Source organism: Opisthorchis viverrini, assembly GCF_000715545.1.
Source record: "Opisthorchis viverrini unplaced genomic scaffold opera_v5_32, whole genome shotgun sequence".
Lineage (NCBI taxonomy): Eukaryota > Metazoa > Platyhelminthes > Trematoda > Opisthorchiida > Opisthorchiidae > Opisthorchis > Opisthorchis viverrini.
In genome coordinates this window covers 1,812,280-1,813,326 of record NW_008751687.1, presented here as the reverse complement: position 1 = coordinate 1,813,326, position 1,047 = coordinate 1,812,280, and positions in this window count along the sequence as shown.

Here is a 1,047-nt window from a genome sequence, read left to right as displayed (position 1 = left end):
GTTTTCGGTTGTGTAACGGGTACTTCCATTGAAGAATGTGTCCAGCACCAGAAGATGCGTTGGTTGGGACATGTGTTACGTATGCCGAACCATTGTTTGCCGAAGAGAGTGCTGTTTTCCATGCCCAACTCAGAGTGGCGTAAACAGAGAGGTGGCCAACCCTTGACTTGGCAGAGGAGTATGAAGGTCACGAAACGTCTGGGTGCTGTCGGTGCTACTCGCCTTCCAGGATGGGGACCGCGTGATCCTCACTGTGTCTGGTTGGAGACACTACAAGATATGGCTGCCAACCGATGTCAGTGGCGTTCTTGTTGTCAGTTTCTATCCAGATTATCTGAGTGAATGTCTGGAGGTGTAGGCACCTCGGAATGATTGTGGTAAGCTAGCACTAAGTCCCTCCCCCGTCCACCTTTACTCTTTTCTTTACAATAAGGCTTTAAATTAAGTCATGGTTGTACGGCAGTGAAGCATCGGTGTTGAACACTGATGTCATGCTGTCGGATGATGATGTGTCATGCTGTCGATGATGATGATGACCTCCCGGTAAGTGGATCCACGCCTTAACTACTAAGCCATCTCGTTTCAGCTACCTAACCCACCTCTCGAAATCATCGATGAACGGGACTGTGGCAGCTGTAACCATTATACGACGAGTACGTGCTTCTTACAGCTGATAATGACGATGACGACGTGTGCCAAAGTCAAAGGACAACGAGATAAGTGTTAAGTACGTCTTCTAAGAGGATAACATTATTGGTTTTCGTCCATTTCTTCACAAAGTGGCCCTCTCACGTCGGGGTATTAGGTCTCCAGGGGGTTGGCCAAATAACCCTTTGTACCTTTAGCAGATGCTCACTACCATTACAACGTTAATTCGCTCCAGAGAAAAGTTGAGCCAGCTTAGGCTGACATTGCTGAGTTATGGCAGTTCTCCGAGGATAGGGGTTTGGCGTGCTTCATGTTGATTTGAAAGATGCGTTTGTAATCCGCCATGATCAGAACCAAGCTACACCCAAGGCAGGAACGAGACTTGAACTACAACTGCCC